Raw genomic sequence first — 20,508 nt, forward strand, 5'->3', positions numbered from 1 at the left:
CGTGCAGCTGCAAGTCAGCCTCATGAGGGACTGGTGTTTTCACGAACTCCTGTGGGACCCCGGCATGCGGCCCATGGGAGGTTTAGTTTGGGAAAGCTCGTCCTGCTTCTCGGCCGCCCTCCCCCTCCCATTCCGCAACCCCCTGGGGGGCTCAGCCCCACGAGCTGCTTGTGTAGGCGATAGAGGGAGTAGCCAACAGGCCAGAGAGGGTTCCTGGGCTGCTGGGGGAGAGAGGCTGAAAGCTGGGAGGAGCGTGGGCTGTGGGGGGGGCAGTGGGGGTGACCTCACAGGCCCACCCAGTCTAGGAGGTGGGGCTGGGACCCCTGGAGGCTGGTGTGCAGGCTCCGCCTCTCTGGGCAAGCCCCTCCTCCTGCAGGTGCCTCTTCCCCTAGGACCCCCTCCCCCTCCCCATCTCACTGTCCTGACAGCCTAGTGGGGGCCGCTCAGCCCCTGTGCTCTGGCCTCTGTCCCCACAGCAGATCCTCCAGGACCCTGCACCTGCCACCCATGGCCACACGCTCCCCACACCCCCCAAGGGGGTCAGGCTCCCTCTGCTCCCAGGTCCAGGGACCCTTCAGGCCCCACCCCACCCCTCTGCCCCACCCCTCCTCAGTCCTGTGGGAGCATCAGTCCAGGCTGCCCCAGCTCTGCTGCAGGCCACGCGCCCCCAGGGCTGCTGCTTGAGGACTCGGGGCTCCCTGGACGTGTCCCCCCTGCAAGCTCACATCTCCTGCACTCCCCAGCCCCCCATTCCTGTTATACACACACAACCCCTCTCCCCAGAGAGGCAGTGCCAGCCTCCCAGCATGGTTCTCTGCACGCCACCCCCAGGCCCACATGACCCCCAGTCTTTTGGCTCCCCACTCAGCCCAGCTGGGGCTCCAGGCACTGGCATCCCCAAGGGCCCTGAGCCCTGCAGCCCACCAGGTGCTCCACCAGCCCCACTCCTCCTGCCTCTGCCTGGAGAAGGCAAGGTGCCACTTACCTGTCTGCTGTGAGTGGCAAGAGGGTAGTGCCGTGATCGGAGTACAAGATGAAGGATATCCTCAGCTTTGGGCTGCGAGGAAGTGCCCACTCGTGAGAGGTGGCTTACAGCTGGAAGCTGCACACCCAGGCAGCCAGGCCAGGCCCCCAGCCAGCCGCCCCCTCCCCACCGCATCTCACATCTGGGCCCACTCCCCACCAGGCAGTGCCCACAGCTTCATTCAGTGAAGGACTTGGAGGCTTCATGCAAGAGCAGGTGCCAGGATGGCGTTCTGCCCACCCCTAGCGCCCAACACCCCAGAAGATGCATGTGCACAACTGCACACACCTGTGCACACCTGCACACACCTGTGCACACCTGCACACACTTGAAAGTGACATCAAGACCTGCACTCACGTCCCTAAGGCGTCTCCCTTCTACTGTGATATTCTTGCAGCTCTGTCCCTCCTTCCCCTCCCCCATCTCCCGTCCTCCCTCCTCCACCAATTAGCCCCTCTGGGGAGCTGGTCACCACCTCCCTGTCCTGGCCGTGGATGGACTTTACTGAGCTCCCCCCCCCTTGGCACCACCCCTTGGCCACCACAGGGGATATCCACTGGCATCTGCATCTGTCCATCTGTCCTCTGCTCTGGTTCAGAGCCCTGGGCTCGGGGCTCCCACCCGAGGGACATGCAGGCCCCTGGAGGCTCCAAGGGATGTGTGCCCTGCCTGGCTGGGGCCGAGCTCCCACAGCCCAAGGGGCCCACAGCTCGGAGAAGCCGTACTTCTGGAACTTTTTCACTAAATCTTCCACCCAGTAGTAAATGTCCAGCCAGTTGTTGTTCACACTGCCCGACCTGAAAACAAAAAGGCAAGGTCAGGGGACGAGGTACACTGGTTGGGCAAGCAGAGTTTCTATGTGTCCCCCAATTCCAGCAGCTTCTCTAACAATCTCTTCCCTCCCCGGCACAGCCTTGGAGAGCAGCGGCCCTCAGGCACCAAGGCGCATCTGGTGAGCAGGGCAGGGGGGTGAGCCCTGGTCCATTTGTCCAGGTCACTGGAGCTTCTTGGACCTGGGCCTTCCCCAAGTCAGTCCCAGGCCAAAGGAGGGGTGGACCCTAGGTGGGGCTGAGAGGGCCCAGAATGGGGGCGATGGATTGGCCAGCAAAGCCCCAGTGGATTCTGAAGGTCCTCCTCTCCTGGGTCCACCCCTCCTTGGCAATGGCCATTCCCAGTGTCTGCCTTTTTGCATCAGTCCCATCCAAAGTCCCTTGGAGGACACAGCCCAGATCAGCAGGTCATGGCACGGCTGATGCGGACGTGCTGCCCTGGACACTCGCATTCTTGGGTTTCAGAGTCTCCCCGACCTCCCCCTTACAGAAGACATTCACTCTGGAACCCTTGTTGCAGAAGGGAGGGGGGCAGATTGGACCTTCTTCTCTCCCTTCTTTCTTAGCCACCTGCACAGTGCAGGCACTCCTGGCATGGAAGTTCTCCAGCTGTCAATGCCAGGGGGTGAGCAGGAGGAGACCCAGACAACTGCCTTGCTGCCTCATCAGGTGCTGCCCAGCAGGGAAAGCCACAGGCCACTCCTGCCCCCACTTTCAGGCTCTTTCTCCCACTGAGCAAATGGAGAAGCTTCTCCAGGTTATATTCACTGCCTGGAAGGAGAGTGAGGAGGTTGAAGGAAGTTTCTGGCCAGGTAGGAAGCTGCTCACATCTGTGTATCTATCCAGGGTTCAAGGTCTTTGCAAGCCCACAGATCTGTCGACCTGCATAGTGCCATGGAGATGGGGTGGTCCCAGGCTCCCTGTTCCCTTCTGGGCTCTCTCTCTGGATCTGCGACTGCTCAGGTCTCTCCTAAGCCACGCATCAGAGGGCCCAACCATCTGGAGGCCCTTCCTCTCTCCTCCAGTAAACACCGTACCCACAAACTTGTGCACCCTTCTGGTGGTTTGGAGCTATGTGTCCCATAAAAATATTCCGTGGGTTATGGCAGTATATATAATGTCCAGCATCTGTCCCTGAGATATCACTTAGGACAACTCCAAGTCCCCAAAATGCCCCCACATCTCATCTCCTCTTCCCTCTCCCTGCCCTCAGTAAATACCATGGCCACTTTCTTCAGATCAATGCTACAGTTTCTTCTATTACTAGTCACAGTAATTCTATAGTAGAATACCAGTAAGTTCTCTCTAATCCATATTTTATTCCTCCATCCTGTGGACCCTGGGATGGTGATGTTCACTCCACCTCTATATTGAGGGGGGCATAGATCCCACAGGGTTGATGGATGTGATTCTCCTGCTTGGAGTTGTAGGCACTCTCAGTTCCCTGGTGTGGTGGTTGACCATCTTCCCCTCCCTGTTAGCTGACCTGTGCAAGTCCAACAAACCAGAGGGTAGGAGCTGCAACTCTGCTGAGGCTCAGGGCCTAGCTGGCACATGGTCAGTCCAGAGATTGAAATCTCCTTAAACTAAATCTGTTGCTCTGGGTTTGAGCCCTTGCAAACAGTGCCTTTTGATGAGGTTGCTTCAGATAGGATGTGGTCCAGGATGGGTCCTAATCCTATTACTGAAGACTTTATAGGTAAGGGCACAGAAAAAAAGCCACAAAGGGAGCAGCTGGAAGGTGGAAGTCAACAGAGCCTAGAAGAGAAGCAGGAGACAGGAGAGGATGCCATGTGCATTGCATCATGACAGAGGAGCTCAGGATCTAAGATATAAGCAGCCAGTTCCAAAACACCAGTCTTTGGGAAGAAAGCATCATCTTGACTTGGACTTCTCTCAGCCCCAAAATCATTAGCCAGTAAACATTCATTGTTTAAGCCAACCATTGTATGGTATTTGATTTGGCAATGAGGAAACTAAAACAATTCTCAGTGTCCTGTTCATATGCGTTGCCATACACCCAAGAGCAACTGTCTCCTCCCCACCCTCTTTACTGCCTCCTCTAGGCTGTATCTAAAACTGCCAGCAGTCAATGAGGAAACTAAGGACATATTATTCTAATTCTATCAGGACTGTCACTAATGGGGTGCTTATGTCCCAGGCACTTTACATGCATGATTTCCAATTCCAAACCAACCCCAGGATCCAAGCAATACTCTCATTTTGCAGATGAGAAAGGTGTGGCTCAGGCAGGTCAGTTCGTTTGCTATACTTCCTGGTGCTAGCATGGATAAGAACCCATCTCCAGTCACAAAGCACCTGTCCTGCCTGTTGCAGGAGGCACAAACACTCTGGATCTTACCCCAGTACTGAGAAATAGCAAAGCACTAGTTTCTGAAAACCCACCCACAATATAAATTTTACCCTTGGCAACCCCTAGTACAATGTGTAAGACCATTCCTTTTCCTAGCTAATGTTAACACTGTTCACTTTCCTTCTCTTTATTCCTCTTCTCTTTTTGCCCTGTGTGAAAAGTACCTCCTAAAGAAGAATAATTATGAAAAGTATATGAGAAGCAATAGTCTTCAACTCACCACACCTTGTCTAGTTTCCAGTCTGAGATGATTTGGAAGGAGTGTCTAGACTCTAGAACAGTGAAGGAAGCAAGTACTCATTGCCCATAGAATGTATCACAGGAAACCCAAAGTCATGAGAAAATCCAGCATGGAATACACAAATTATGAAGGGCTTCTGGCACACAGAACCACAATCATATTTTAATGTCACACTCTTAGATGACAATGGATAGACAAAGATCACTAGACACTTGAGGAACACCTCAGCTCTTGGTTGAGAATGCATTTCCTGCCTCCCCCCCATGTCTTCCTGGTTTTCCCCTCATATCCTCCTCTAGTACACTGTTTATTTTTCTCATGTATTTAGTATATATTTATTTCTATTTTCTCCCAATAAAATTAAAGCTCGATGAGGACAGAGACTTTTTCTGGTTTTGATACTGCCTTCTCCTTGCTACCTAAATCAGTTGTTGACTGATGAGATGTTATACTGAATTATATTGAAAGAGATGTTCAGCAATAATTTGTGAGTCAAGGAATTAACAAATGAACTGACTTGTGTAATCCATGGGCAAAAGGTCCCAGAGCACTTTGGATGTGCCTGACCTGGGTCCAGGTCCAATTTCCAGCAGGGGCACTCTAAACCCCACACCCTGCCTCCTGGTGGCATGTGGGAGGAGGACTGAGCCCAGGAGTCATGGCTGGTTCAGGGCACCCTCCCATTTCCCAAAGTCTGTGTCTCCGCCTCCCTGGCAGTTCGCTCCATATTCACCCTCCAATATTGCATCAGTCACCTTGCTAGGTAAACTACCTACAAACCACCTTCATCATTGGCACAATCTGGCAAGGCAGGTATTTACTGATGGGGACTCTGTGATGCAAAGAGATGAAGCAACTTGCTGAATGCCATGGGGCCAGTCAGCCAGGTCTCTCTCTCTCCAGTTCTGGCGCTGCCTTCTAAGTGGTCATAATCCCTCTTTCCTGGAGTAGTGGATAGCATCCCTGGCCACATGCTCATCCAGGCAGCCACAAAATGGAGGATGCCATTGCCCTCTAAGCACTTCTTCATCCAGTTGGCATCCCATCTTTCATGTCCACCGGGATGAACACAGGGCCCATGGGCTAAGGAGTCTACCGTGGTCTGCATAAGCCTCCTCTGACCCTCTTTGGCTACAAACAAGCTTGGGGCTTGTGATATCCCTATGCAAGGGCTGTTCTTGGCCAACCTCAGCATGCCCTCCATTTGCAGAATTCAGTAGCAGTCTGTCCTGGTCAGCTGGAATGGCAAATATGAAGACTAACAATGAGGGGGGCCCTGTAGAGCAGCCTCAATCCTGAGGCCTGATCTTGGGGCACAAGGGACTTGAGTTGCTTCTCCTCTTCCTCTGCCTTCCAAGGGTAGCTAGGGAATCTTATGCTGCCTCTCCCCCTTAAGAAGTCAAGGATGAGTCATTGGGGCAAAAAAGTAGAATAGTTTACTGATTTCTCTCTCCACCAGTAAAATGAGTAAGCTTGAAAAAGAGAATAGAATTAACTAGATGGTAACCCTGGAACCAGATTGTACACTTAGAATAACCACAGCTGTTAAAGATAAAGGGAAAGCCTACTCTGAGTTCAGTTTTTATAAATGCAAGTTCCAACCAGTGACCAGCTTCCATTCCTCAGCTGACACACTGCGAGCAGAAATGGTGGTGGCTATAAAAACAAAGCCAGGATTCCAGGAGCAGCTGGCTGTGGCCATAGTGGGCAGAGGAAACCTCATCCTCCACAGCTCGGGTTTGTGCTTGAGGTTGATCTAGGGATCCTTGAGAGACCAGCACATATGCCAGCTTTGGTTTTTGTCATCTTAAAAGAACCAGCCTCTAACCTCTCACCAGCATCTACCAGGTCATAAAGAGCCAGTGCACCTTTTTTCTCCTTCCTTTTCTTTTGGTTGGTTACTTCTCTCTCTCTCCTCTCTCCTCTCTCCTCTCTCTCATTTTCTCTCTCTCTCTGTTTCTTGGTCTGGTGTATCTCCAAGGGACCTGCTAGCCTCATTATCAGCACTCTCTCTGGTAGTGATTCTGGTCTTCCAACAGCATCTACTGAGATGAACAGAGACAGGGCCCCTTTATTTTACGTTGGTTCCTTTCTCTTTTTTGTTTCTTTGTCTTGTGGATTCCTGAATAACAAGCAGATTAGCTTTAGTTTCAGCTCATGCAACAGCAGGTTCCAGTTACCTACTGGTATCTACTGAGAGACTTGGAGAAGGAGTAGATTAATTAGGAGGGGGCTTGTATTAGTCAGTGGTCTGTAGGAAAACAGAACTGACAGGAGAGACATGTAAATAGAAACAGATTTTATAAAATTCTCCCATGCAACTGTGAGAATGCAGAAGTCCAAATTCTGCAGGGCAGGTTACAAACCAGGGGCTCCAATGAAACTCCTTGATGAGTTCGCAGGAGATGGTGGCTGTCCAAAGTAGAGCTGGGAATTCTCTCTCTGAATACTTAAATCATTTCCCCTTTTAAGACCTTCCACTGTCTGGGGAAGATTGTTACTCATGGCTGACAGCAATCTCCTTTATTGATTGTAGATGTAATCAGCCATCTATGCAATCACATTATTGATAATTAGAGTCCATGAAATGTCATTGTACTACAATTAGCCCAGTGCTTGCTTGACCAAACAACTGGGCATCATTACCTGGCTGAGTTGACACATTAGCCTAACCATCACAGTCCACCACTTGTTAACCTGGCAGCCAAACACATTACCTTAAATCATACTTAAGTCTCTAAATAAAAACAATGACAGACATACATAGTTCCACCAACAATATTCAATTGCCCTGTGTACAACCAGAAACATACTAATTCCCTCCAGAATAAGGTGCAAGTCCTTGGGTAATATTCACTCTTAAACTTGACATCCTTAAATATTATAACAAGAAACTAATATAACATCTGCCATATGATGAGGGAAAAGGTCAGGAAAGAGAACCTTTTACATATTCATTTTATGTACATATACAATCATATTCATAACAAAACAAGGAAGAAAGATTCATGACCATTACATTCCTCATTTCTGTAATTGGACACATGGTTGAAGTTCATATTTCTCACTACCTTCTTCTACTACCCATTCCATGTTCCCTTCACCCTCAGCAAGCACTTCAACTGGCTGTGGTTCTTTTCCTGATGGGATCACCCAAACTTTTATTCCTAAAGGTTCTGAACTATTTTAGCCCTGCTTGGATTGCGTTGTTGCAGTTTTCCATTGACTTTAATCACAGTGTGTGGTAGTACTAAGAGACACGCTAAAGGCCCTTCCAGGCAGTCTTCCTTGCCTCCATTATTTAGGTGGAGTCCTGTTTCCCCTTGATAGTCAGGATCAATCAACCCAGACAGTAAAGTAATTCCCGTCTTTGCCTGTTGATTCAGAGGAGCCCAAAGTGGCTAGGTGGCAGTCTCAACTTCCAGTTAAGTGGAAACATTGTTGTGTTCCCTGGTGGAACTGCTCCTCCTTTTGGACCTAAGACCTGTAGACCAGCAAAGATTAAGGTTGCAGGGACAGAAAGCAAAAATTTTCCTAGTGCATCACTAGGATTAATAGTGGGCAGTGCCACTCCCACTGTCACCACTTGATTCCTGGACCTATGAATCCTGGCTGAGGGAGAAACAGCACCATAAAGTGATCAGAGAATAAACAGCCTCCTGGAGAACATTGCCCCAGCCCTGCAAGGTATTGCCACCTAGTTGATGCTGTGATTGAGTCTTCAAAAGGTCATTCCACTGTTCTATCAATTCAGCTGCTGCAGGATCATGGGGACCATGGTAAAACCAGTGAATTCCATGAGCACGTGTCCATTCCCCCCACATCATTTGCTGTGAAGTGGGTTCCTTGATCAGAAGCAATGCTATATGGGATGCCATGACAGTGGATAAGACATTCAGTAAATCCATGGATGGTAGTATGGGAAGAAGCATTATGTTCAGGGAAAGCAAAGCCATATCTGGAGTATGTATCTATTCCAGTTAGAACAAATCACTGCTCCTTCCATGATGGAAGGGCTGCAATATAATCAACTTGCCACCAGGTAGCAGGCCTATCTCCTCAGGGAATAGTGCCATATCAGGGGCTGAGTGTGGGTCTCTGCTGCTGACAGACTGAGCACTCAGCAGTGGCTGTAGCCAAGTCAGCCTTGTGAGAGGAAGTCCATGTAGTTGAGCCCATATATAACCTCCATCCCTACCACCATGGCCACCTTGTTCATGAGTCCATTGGGCAATGACAAAAGTGGCTGGGGAAAGAGGCTGAGTGCGAGGCACAGATCAGGTAATTTTAACCACTTGATTATTAAAATCTTCCTTTGCTGAAGACACCCTCTGGTAAGCATTCATATGGGACACAAATATTTTCATGTTTGTTTGTTTTTGTTTTTGTCTATTCGGAAATGTCAATCCACAAAACTCTTCTCCAGACCTCTTTGTCACCAATTTTCCAATCATATTCCTTTCAAATTTCTGACTATCCAGCCAAACCATTGGCAACAGTCTACGAATCAGTGTATAAAGTCACCTTCAGTCATTTCTTCTTCCAAGCAAAATGAACAACCAGGTGCACTGCTCCAAGTTCTGCCCACTGGGAAGATTTACACTCACCGAGGTCCTTCAGGGACATCTCAGAAAGGGACTGCAGTACTGCAGTACTTTTTGCTAGGTAGGACAGTTCTAGTGGATTCCACTTGGCCTTTTCTATCATAATAGCCCTTACTCCACAAGTCAGAGATCCAGTGTATGGATTCTGCCAGCTACTGAGTATGTCTATTTCAATTATGCATTCTGGAACTGGGGAAATAACTGCCAAATGGGTTCAGGGACCCACTGGACACATTGTGAGATAGACCTGACTTAAACTCCATCATCACTTGACCTTCATAAGACCCTACCCTGACTGGTGGATGACAGTGATGTTTTGGGTCTCCTGAAATTAATGTCACTTCTGAGCCAGTGTCTATCCCCAAAATGTCTGATCATTTCCTTTTCCCCAGTGCACAGTTACTCTGGTAAAAGGCCATAGGTCTCTTTGGGGAAAGCTGGGATGAAGATTAACAGTATAAATTTTTGGCAATTTAACAGGATCCTTCCCCAAGGGAACCTGGTCTTTTCCTCATTCAAGGGGCTCTATGTCTGTAAAGTCTGGGAATTGATTTAGGGGCCATGATTCTCAGCATCTGTAGTTCAAGTTAAGGTTTTGTTCACTCGATCTAGAACTCTTCTGCTTATACAGATCAAGTAGGAATTTTGTACACTGCCCATGTGTTTTACTTCTAGGTATACTTCATGTTCTATTAGCCAACACCACAGCTCTATGTGACTCAGACTCTTTTGATTGCTGCTTTGAGTCTGCCTTTCACTGTGGTAGCCACACCCATCTTGCCTTTGGTGATTAACTGCTGATTCTTGGCTTTCACCAGCCAGAGATCTAATCATCCCCATAATGTCGAAGGATGCTAGTTCCATGACAGCAGTTCCCACAGTAATATCTGGGTTAAAGAGAAAAGCAGCCACAGAGTTCTTCAGGGAAGATGGAATTATTCTTACAAATTTATTCCTCACAGTCCTGGTTAAAGGTGTGTCCTGGACTTTCCTGGGTGGGCAGGTCTTAAATGGTAATCCATTCTAGCATTACAATCTCTCAAAGCCTCTGAATTCTCTCTTCTACAGTATACCAGGGTAAATCAGACATCTTGACCTTAGACATCCTAGGCCATCTTTTGGTCCATGTTTCATCCAACCACCCAAATAAACTGTTGGATCCCCTCCGAATCCCTCAAGCTACAGTATTGAATCCAGAATTTCTGCTTAGTGGACCCATATCAATATATTCAGCCTGATCCAACTTTATATTCATTCTGCCATTACCCCATATCCTTAATATCCATTCCCACACATATTCCCCCGATTTCTGTCTATATGAATTGGAAAACTCAAGTAGTTCTTTTAGAGTATAGTGTACTTCCTCATGGGTCACACTTTGTACTTTGCCTTTGGAGACTTGTTTTGATTTTAGTCTTTTAATAGGTCTCAAAGAGAAGAGGTGTGGTGGGGGTGGATAAGAAGAAGGATTAGAAATGTCTTGCAAGCTGTTAACTTTAGGACATTCCTTTTCATTTTTCTCTGGTGATACAGGATTAATTTCTTCAGGCAGGGGTTGGATGGCAGACTCTTCAGGGCAGGGTGGAGGTTGGGTAGTGCAGGCTGGAATTTGGCTAGTGTGCCCCAGGGCTGGGAAGAGGTCTGGACTACCTGGGACAGGCTAGAGGCTGTCTAATACAAGCTTGACACTTAGTGGTCTTCACAGGGCAGACCATTACAGATATATCTGGCAAAGTCTCAGCAAAATTTAGGGTTTCAGTGTGCCAACTGTTACCATAATTATCAACCCATATGTCTCCAACTCAATCCTCAGGATTCCACTCTTTTCCAATCATTGCCCTCAGACACCCTGCAAGGTTGAGCTTTTAGTGTCCATTGTAACTCAGCTCTTGTACAATGAGACTCTGGGTCTGGTTTTCAGAGGTCTCAAGTCTGTGGCTGCATGAAATAAGGTTTTCTTTCAGAGCATGCATAGAAACTTTCAAATCATGTTGCAAATTTGAAGCTTTAATCATTCCTTTTTTTTTTTTTTTTACTGTATACAGAGTATTTAGGAATGACCAACCAACATCATTGTACCTTTTGACTCCACAAAACTCTGTTAAGGTGTTGAAAACACTCTCATCCAGATCCTTGCCTCTTCTAAGCATGGAAATAGCTGAATCCAGTGGTGACATTTTGTATATCTCTATTGCCAACTCTTGCCATGGACTGTCAGTGACCTCTTGATTATTGGAAAGGGAGTCATTATTGTCCTTGAATCCAATCAGAGTAGAGAGCCAATTGCAAAACTCCCAGAACTACTTTAGAAATCCCATTTTTAAGATTCTGTTCCTCAAGAACCACTCCTGGCACCAAGCTGTATTAGTCAGTGTTCTCTAGGGAAATAGAATGGACAGGAGATATCTGTAAATAGTGTATGAAATTTTATAAAATTCTCTCACATGACTGTGGGTATTCAAAAGCCCAAATTCTGCAGAGCAGGCTGCAAACCAGGGACTCCAATGAAGCTCCTTGTGAGTTCCCAGGAGATGGTGGCTGTCCAAAGTAGAGCTGGGAATGCTCTCTCTGAATGCTGAAATCACTTCCCTTTTAAGGCCTTCAACTGGTTGGATAAGACATCACTCATTGCTGACCTCAATCTCCTTTATTGATTGTAGTAGTAATCATCTATCTATGCAATGAACTACTGATGATCAAGGTCCATGAAATGTCTTTGTATTACAATTAGCCCAGTGCTTGCTTGACCAAACAACTGGGCACCATTACGTGGCCGACTTGACACATTAGCCTAACCATCACAGGGTTGTTTTGTTTCTTTGTAGTTTTTTTTTCTTTTTTTTCTCTCTCTTTCCATTCCTTTTTTCCCCTCCTTTTCTTTTCTTTTTCTTGGTCTGGCAGACTGAGGAGTGGAAGAACTAGGTTTCTAGAATGACCACAATATAATACTCAGAATGTCCAGTTATCAAGAAAAATTAAAAAACAAGGAGACAGGAAAGTATGACCCAGTCACAGGAAAAGAGAATTCAACAAAAAATATCACAGAGGAAGTCCAGTTACTGGAAATACTAATAAAAGATTATAGATAACTCACTTAAAGAGATCAGTGAAGTAAAAGAAATCATCAAGAAAGAATGAAAGGATTTCAGGGAAACAATACATGAACAAAGTGATCATTTCAATAATGAGATAGTAACTCTAAAGAGGCACCAAATAGAATTTCTGAAGCAGAAATGTGCAATAATTCAATTAAACAATTCAAAACAGTGCTTCAACAGCCAATTGATGCATGCAGAAGAAAGGATCAGTAAACTTGAAGATAAGACAACTGAAATTATCCTGTCTGAAGAGCATAAAGATGAAAGAAAACATGAAAAGAGCCTGAGCAACCTGTGGGACACTGTCAATGGAGAAAATAGACTCATCATTGGAGTCCCAGAGAGAGAAGAGTGTGAGAATGGGGGAAAAGATTAGAGAAATGACTGACAGCTCCCCATATCTGATCAGAGATACGAATATACAAGTCTAAGAAGCTCAATGATCTCCAAACAGGAAAAACTCGAAGAGATATACACCAAGACACATTAGTGTGAAATCATCAAAGCCCAAAGACAAAAAGAGTATATTAAAAATAGCAAGAGATTGTTGCTCCTCCATTGGGGATTGGGACAGAGTTCCCGGGAACGGGAACTCAGCACTCCCTCAGATTGTGTTTATATGGCTAAGAGACTTCAAAATGAGTCAGGAGGTCTTTAGAGGCTTTGTTTTTATGAACATCTCAGCAGGATCTCAGTGACAGCCAAAATAGATACAATCCCAAGTAGTGGTGCTCCTGAGGGCTACAGAGACACCCAGATCCTACGATTGTGACAGATGGCTCTGGAGTCCAGTGCCTTGCCAGTGGGCCATACTTTGGAATTTGTGCTCCAAAGTGTGATGGAGTTGGACTCAGATGTGACCTCTCTACACATGCCTCTTCTGTCACTTTTACTGAACTTGTGGTTGGCCCTGGGGTCGGTGTGTGCTCAGGAGACTTGAATGTCTGGATTGTTCATGTGCCAGCTGAGCCCTGAGCCTCAGCAGAGTGGCAAAACCTACTTTCTGGTTCATTGGACTAACCAGGTCAGCTAACAGGGAGGTGAGTATGGTCGACCACCACACCAGAGAACTGAGAGAGTATACAACTGCAAGCAGGAGAATTCCATCCATCAGCCATGTACTACCTAAGCCCCCTCTTGATTGAGAGGTGGAGTGGACATTGCCATCCCAGGGTCCTCAGGATGGAGGAATAAAATATGGATTAGAGTGGACTTACTGGTATTCTACTATAGAATTATTGTGACTCTAGCAATGGAAGAAACTGTATCATTGATGTGGAGACAGTGGCCACGGGAGTTGCTGAGGGCAGGGAGAGGGAAGAAGAGGTGCGATACGGGGGCATTTTCAGGACTTCGAGTTGTCTTGAATGATATTGCACAGACAGATGTAGGAAATGATATATCCTGCCATAACCCACTGAATGGACTGGGAGAGGCTGTAAACTACAATGTAAACTATAATCCATTATGTGTAGCAGTGTTCCAAAATGTATCCATCAAATGCAATGAATGTGCCACACTGATGAAAGAGGTTGTTGATGTGGGAGGAGTGGGGATGGGGTGGGGGATTGGGGTATATGGGAACCTCTTATATTTTTTAATGTAATATTTTGTGTGATCTATGTATCTTTTAAAAAAAGATAATTAAAAAAATAGCAAGAAAGAAGTGATAGAGCATGCACAAGGGATCCTTAGTGAGATTAAGTTGTGGCTTCTTCTTAGAAACCATGGAAACCAGTAGTTAGTGGGATGACATATTCAAAGTGCTAAAAGAAAAATATTGCCAACCAAGAATATGATAAATAGAAAAACAGTCTTTCAAAAATCAGGGAGAAATGAAGATATCTCAGATAAATCACATCTGAGGGAGTCCATTACCAATAGATCTGCCTTTTAATAAATGTAAAAAGGAGTCTTACATATTGAGGGGAGGGAATATAAGACATTAATTGCAAGCTATAAAAAGAAATAAAGACCTCCATTATAGATACCTACATGAGTTAATGTAAATGCTAATATTATTTTCCCCTTTTTTCATTTGAAATAATGTCTTTTATTTTTTATATAGCTTAAACCCAAATGCATAAAACAACCACAATTATTTAGGATAATACATTATACATTGAGGATACTGTTTAAAAACATAATTCTCACAAAATAACATCAAATGGAAAGAGGGAAGTGGAGTATATAGGAACAGAGTATATCTAGCTATTGAAGTTAAGTTGATATCAATACAAACTAAATTGTAATAAACTTAGGATATCAGATTCAATCCCCATGGCAACCAAATGCAAAAATACAAAAAATAGCTACAGAAAGGTTTATGAGAGGTCATTCCAAATGGCTCATTGCAATAGAACTTAAAAATGAAAAGGATGGAAATGATGGAGGAAAGGCAGGATATAAAAGGTATATAATATGCAAAAAGCAAAGAGCAAAATGTCCAAAGTAAGTCTTGTCTCTTCAGTTATTACCTTGTGTTAATGTATTAAATACTCCGATAGATAGGCAGATTTGCAAAATGAATCAAGAAGCAAGATCCAAGTGTATGCTGTTTACAAGAGACACATTTTATTTAGTTTTTATTTTTTATTTTGTCCAAAATAGTTTTAACTTCATCTAACATTGCTGGAGATAATACTGCTATTTCACACTATTAGATATTTTAATAAGGATAGCAATTATTGGTGTTATAAAATGATAGCAAGTGAAGGATAAACTATTATACCTAGGAACAATTATTTTCTAACTCAAATTAATTCAATGTGGGGAAAAAACATTTTTAAAGGAAGATTTAAAATACAAAATGCTTATGAAGATAACGTAACTTACCAGTCATTTACAAATTTATCTGCACTGATCTTTTGCAGAACAGAAATGCAAAAATGCAGTTAGAGTGCCCTAGTGCAAACTCCCAAACTGGAAATATATAAAACTGGTACCCCAGAAATAGTGTGAAATACTGCTATCAAACTGTCTAAGAACTGTTTTTTCTATCAGTTGTTAAAGAAATGCATTATAAGTACATTATATGTTTTGGTGCCATTTAAATACTGTTACTAAACTCCGGTTTTTAGAAGGATAGAATATAACAGAGAAGTATGTTTTGAATTTTGGAAGGCTCGTTCTCCCTAAAGCAACTGTCTTTTGAATAGGCAGCACCCCCCCCTCCAAAAAAAAGCTAAGTTGATTCATACATAGTGAAATGTAAGCAGTAGTTTTCCATCATTTGATTAAGTTTTCCTAATGAGGTTGAGTTTTCATTCAATAGCCTCTCTTAATCAAAAGCAATCTTGGCTTCTTTGTAATGTGTACAGATAAGTTCATTCCACATCTGTCCTTTCTACTTCATCACTTTCTTTAATATATGTCACTGAACCCTAAGCTTTTGCTGAAAGAGATCCCCTGCCAGTCTCTTTACTCCTTGTAAAGTCTCCTTGGTTTGTGTCTTCTAATCTTATCTTCTTGGTGTTTTGAAATAACCGAGTCACTGGTTCCAACCTGCTTTCCTCAGCTCCTCGCATTAAGTGATCGTCCACTTTTGAATCGATCTGCATAGCAGATACCTGAGGGCAGACTTACTAAGAGGAAATCCCATTGGGACAGGTGAACAAATATCAACGTGGCTTTCAGGTACTTTTGTAGGTAGGAGAAACGTTTCTTCAACTTGGTTGCTGGCAATGCTAGGAATTGTGTCTCTTCAAAGCGTGAGCTTCCTTTTGAAATGCCTAGGCCTATACCCTATCAAGACCATCCGAGAACTGCTGTAAAACACTAGTGTCTATTTCATCGGGACAGGCTGGCTCTGCCCCAGAGACCTGGGGGGCTCCCCCAAACGCAGGAGAGCGCGCCAACCTCCGAGCGCCAAGGAGCAGCGCCGGGGAGGAACCGCCTGACTAAAGGCGAGTCCAGAACCGCGCGCGACCGCGGAGGACAGGGGCGCACCGCGCTGCAGGCGTTTCAGAGCCGAGGGAAGGCACGACGAGGGACTGCTGTGCGCATGCCCGCTCTGTCAAGGCCCGGAAGACAAGGGAAAGAAGTGGAGAGAGGCGGTTGCCAGGAGACGGGACGCGCGCGGCGGGGCGCGCCTGCGCAGCACAGCGGGCGGGAAAGACGCCTCTGCTCAGAGCCCTGTGGGGAGGCAGGTGGATGTAAGTGTCGCTTGGCGCGTGGCGACGCGCGCACCAAGAGACACATTTTAGATCTAAAGAACCATATAGGTTGAAAGTGAAAAGAAAGGGGAAAAACTAACCTACAAATTGCAAATTATAACCAGAGAGAGCCAGGGTAGCTATACTAATATAAGACAAAATAGACATTAACTCAAAAAACTTATAAGAGAGAAATAAGGACATTATTTATTGATAAAAGCATCAATTCGATAAGAAGATGTAACAATTATAAACATATATGCTCCTAACAGGGCCCCCAAATACATGAAGCAAACATTGACAGAATTAAGGGGAGAGATAGATACCTCTAGAATAATAGTAGGAAATTTCAATAACCACTTACAGTACTGAGTAGAAGACTGAGGCAGAATATCACCATGGAAATAGAGGACTCAACTCCATAAACCACCTAGATCTAACAGGCATATATAGAACACTTCACTCAACAACAGCAAAACACACATCTTTCTCAAGTGCACATGGGCACTCATAGCTACAAATTTTCCTCTTAGGATTGCCTTCATTGTATCACGTAAGTTTTGGCATATTGGGTTTTTGTTTTCATTCATATTGAGAGTTTTTTAATTTAACTTTTGAATCATCTTTAAACTATTGGATGCTCAAGATTGCTTTTTTCACATATTTTGTAAATTGTTCGATTTTCCTTCTGTTAATTGATTTTGAGCTAGCTTCATTGCACTGTTCAGAGAGAATTTACCTAGTATTAGTCTGATTTCAATCTTTTGAAATGTATTGAGGCTTTCTTGTGTCCTAACATAGACTCTCTCTTATAAATTCTCAGAATGAATGAAAACAAAAACCCAACATGCCAAAACTTATGTGATACAATGAAGGTAATCCTCAGAGGAAAATCTATAGCTATGAATGCCTTATATAAAAAAGAAAAAGATCGCACATCAACAAATTGACTCCACTTCTTGAAGAACTACAAAGATAGCGAATTAACTCCGAAGTTAGCAGAAAGAAAGCAATAATTAAGATTAGAGTGGAGCGAAAAGAAAAACATCTGAGGGAATCAACAAAATTAAAAGTTGGTGAACTAGGCTAACAAATAAAAAAGAGAAAAGGAACAAATAACAAAAATCAAAAACAAAAATGGTCTTATCACTACTGAACTTACAGAAATAAAAAGGATTATAAGGGAATGCTATGAACAATTGTGCACCAACAAACAATATAATTTAGATTTGGAAAAATTCCTGCAAACTCACAAATTACCTAAACTGATCCAAGAAGAAATAAAAACCTCAACAAATCTATGACAAATACAGACACTGAGTCAATAATCAAAAAATTTCCTCCAAGGAAAAGTCCGCCAGCAGATGGCATTACTGGTGAATTCTGCCAAATATTTGAGGAATTAATATCAATTCTTCTATAACTCTTCCAAAAAATTCAAGAGGAGGGGAAACTTCCTAATTCATTCTATGAAGACAGCATGACCCTGATAGCAAAGCCTGATAAAAACATCACAAGGAAAGAAAACTATAAGCAATACAGGAAATATAAATTAAAACCAGAAGAAAAACTTCATACTAACAAGGATGGCTATTTTTTTACTAAGGAAAATAAGTGTTGGAGAGGCTATGGAGGAATTAGACTCTAGTACACTGTTGATGGAAATTAAAAGGGTATAGCCACTGTGGAAAGCAGTGTGGTGGTTCCCCAACAACTTAAATATAGAAGGACCATGCAGTCTATCAATTCCACACCTCAGTATTTAATTTTAAAAAAAATGAAGACAGGGCCTCCTCCAGACCCCTGTATAACTGCTCACAGCAGCACAATAGCTAAAAGGTGGAAACAACTCAAGCATCCATCAACATATGAATTTATAAACAAAATGTGGTACATACACACAATGGAACATTCTTCAGCCATAAATAAGAATGACACTCTGAGACCTGCTGCAACATGGATGAACCTTGAAAACTCATATTAGACTGAGTGGCAGAAGCAGGGAACATAAGAATAGGTGTATATGATGACATTGACATGAGATATCTCAAATAGCAAATTCATAGAGACAGAAAGCAGATTGGAGGCTACCAGGGGATGGGAAGGGGTGGGGGTTGTTCAGTGGATGTAGAATGAATAAGAATTAAAAAAAAAACAAAACCCAAGAGAATACAGTAGTCATGTGTGGAGAGGGCGGTGGGGACAATGTCACTCAGCCATCCATTCTTACCCCTTTCTAGTCCCCCATCTTCTTGGGAGACAGGATAGGAGAAGATCCTCCACTTTCTGATGAATTATTGCAAACTAGGTTTAGCTGGCCTCGACCAACCCACTTAGCCCCTCCAAGCCTGAGTTGTGTCATCCTAAAAGAGGGGAATTGAACGCACTCCCTCAGTTGTCGGGGACTAGTGTCCAGTACGTTGCTTAGCATGTAGTAAGTGCTCAATTGATGTGATTTCACACCCCACCGGTGCCAAGCTCCTCCTCCATCCCAGGCTGGGCTGTGCCCCCACTGGGCCAAACAGCAGAGCCTGCGAGAGCAGTAGGATGGCTGCCCAGCAGCGGGGGACCCTCTGGCCTCACTGCCCTTTCCGGAAAGACTGAACTAGAGAGGCTGCCATCCCCTCCAGACCCAGCTGTCCTCCAACCCTGATCCACTCTCCAAGGGGACGTCAACCAGGCGAGACCTGTCCAGGCTGTGTCAGAAGTCCCCCCACTGGGCAGAGGAAGGGATTCTCTTCCAAGATCTGCCTCCATCACTTGCTCCTGGGTCCCTCACTCAACCCTGGGGCCTCACCCCTCCCACCCAGACTTGGATGGACACCCCCCTTTGCTCCTCTCCATTCCAGGGTGGTGAAACTGTAAGTGCTCCAGCAGAATTACCACTGGTTGCACTTCTGTTACTAGTCAATGAACGCAATGTTCACTGTCAACCCAACAGGAGGAGCTGAAGGTAGAAGCAAGACAATCTCTCCAAGGCTGACCCTGCACCTCCCTTTCCTTCTTTGTCCAACAGTGCAGTCAGGAACAACTCCACAGGGGCCAGGAGGCACGTGAGCCACAGCCCAGGGGTCAAGGCCACAAGCAGACCCGCCAGCTGCTCCTGAAAGTGACTGAAGAAGGAAGCAAAGCCACCAGAAGAAGCAAAGCAGAAGACTTTCCGAGCACTAGTGACACTTAAAATGCCCCAAGAAGCCACGGAGCAGCTTCTTTGGGACCTGCAAAGCCCAAAAGAAAACAGCCTCCACTGGGAGCTTCTACCAACTGGTGAGTGAGGAGGGAGCTCTAGCCATCACCTGCCCTTGCTGCCTGCTTAAGGCGAAGTAGGACAAGGACCAGTCCACCTGATGGAGGGACGGACGCCTTCCAGAAACACGACGGTGGCTTTGTTCCCCTGAAAAGGAAAAGTGTTTGGACACAAAAGCCTGGAGCATCCTTCTGCCTCCGGAACCGAGGAGTTCCCAGGGCCTTCTCTGGTCGTGCCTGATGGAAGCACGGCACGCAGCGCCCCCCGGAGCCAGGCGAGAGAAGGGCCGCGGGGCACCTGCTGCAGAGCTGGGTCCTGCTCCGCCCACCGCCCGCCGCCGGCTCCCGGGCCCCTGCTCCCGGCGCCGCCCACTTACATGTCCAGGATGAAGTAGAGGTCAAACTCAGAATTGCAGCTTTCCTTTTGCTCTCCCGTTTCGAGCAAAGCGCTCCTCCCGCCTGGAAGGCGGCGGGGTCTGTGTCCCGAGCTCAGCAGCTGTGGCGGCAGGAGCAGCAGCAGCAGCCAGAAGAGGGCGGGCCCGGGCACCTGGGGGGCGCGGCTCCCCATCTCCCTGGGCTCCCCGGAGGCACCAGGGCCGCCGCCAGGCGCCGCCTCCGCCTCCGCCCGTGCAGAACGGCCCCGGCCCGCGCCTTTGGCCTAGGCCCGCACGTCCTCGCCACGCACCCGCGCAGCGTGCCAAGAGGGGCAGCGGCTGGCTCTGGGCACCGGCCGCACCTGCCTGCTCACCCCCTTCCCCCGCCCTGGGGCCCAGTTATTATGACGGCCATGAGGTTGACCTGGCCACTTTGTGACCTGCTGCTCTGCGGGGCAGTTCACAATAGCAAGGGGGAGTCACAGAATCTTTGCGGGGTAGGAGGGGGCTAAACAGGCCCTCTTTTCCCCCAGACCCTCACAGAGGGCCACTAGGACCCTCAA

The 20,508-nt window shown here is 46.1% G+C and overlaps 1 long non-coding RNA gene across 1 annotated transcript; it reads right to left on the reverse strand.

The window, feature by feature from the left end:
* Positions 1 to 987: 987 nt before the first annotated feature.
* LOC131279014 (uncharacterized) lies at positions 988 to 20,064 on the reverse strand. The gene is made up of 4 exons (XR_009186357.1): positions 19,949 to 20,064; positions 19,622 to 19,719; positions 1,750 to 1,821; positions 988 to 1,057 (listed from the first exon to the last, which is right to left on the reverse strand). It is a non-coding gene; the product is annotated as an uncharacterized lncRNA (long non-coding RNA).
* Between the last annotated feature and the right edge of the window lie 444 nt (positions 20,065 to 20,508).

This window comes from Dasypus novemcinctus, chromosome 6, assembly GCF_030445035.2.
Source record: "Dasypus novemcinctus isolate mDasNov1 chromosome 6, mDasNov1.1.hap2, whole genome shotgun sequence".
Lineage (NCBI taxonomy): Eukaryota > Metazoa > Chordata > Mammalia > Cingulata > Dasypodidae > Dasypus > Dasypus novemcinctus.